A 902-nucleotide genomic window follows, 5' to 3' on the forward strand; every position below is an offset into this window, starting at 1 on the left:
ACCTAGATCGGGAGTTCCGCTGCCGCAAGCCTCTGTAGCCATGAAAAACCAATCAGGGGCCCGTTCTGGCACCCTGCCGGAGGGGCAAACCATCACCGGTAGCCATCTTCATCATCCCGGTGCTCCCCATGATGAGGAGGGAGTAGTTCACCCTCAGGGCTGAGGGTATGTACTAGTAGCTATGTGTTTGATCTCTCTCTCTCGTGTTCTTGATATAGCACGATCTTGATCTACCGCGAGCTTTGTTACTATAGTTGAATCATATGGTGTTTCTTCCCCTCTACCTTCTTGTGATAAATTGAGTTTTACCTTTGAGGTTTCACTATTATCGGATTGAATACTATTATGGATTTGAGAACACTTGATGTATGTCTTGTGTAGGATACCCGTGGTGACAATGGGGTATTCTATTGATTCACTTGATGTATGTTTTGGCACTCAACTCGCGGATTCCCGAGGTGACATTGGGGTAATCTATGCATAGGGGTTAATGCACGTTTTTGTCTTGTTTCTCTGGTAGAAATCTTGGGGCACTCTTTGAGGTTCTTTATGTTGGATTGAATATTATGAATCTGAAGTTGATTCATGCATATCGTATAATTGACCCACGGATACTTGTGGTGACATTGGAGTATCAGGTGACACTAGGGTTGATTGATGTGTGTCATATGGTGTTATTTTACTACGAACTCTAGGGTTGTTTGTGACACTTATAGGAATAGCCCAATGGATTGATCGGAAAGAGTAACTTTGAGGTGGTTTCATACCCTACAAGCAATTTCATCTTATGTTCTCCGCGATAGGAACTTTGGAGTGACTTTTGTCACACGTTGAGGGATTGCCATATTGATACGTCCATTTTGCATCATGCTTTTATATCGATATTTATTGCATTATGGGTT

Source organism: Triticum aestivum, chromosome 3D (assembly GCF_018294505.1).
Source record: "Triticum aestivum cultivar Chinese Spring chromosome 3D, IWGSC CS RefSeq v2.1, whole genome shotgun sequence".
Taxonomy (NCBI): domain Eukaryota; kingdom Viridiplantae; phylum Streptophyta; class Magnoliopsida; order Poales; family Poaceae; genus Triticum; species Triticum aestivum.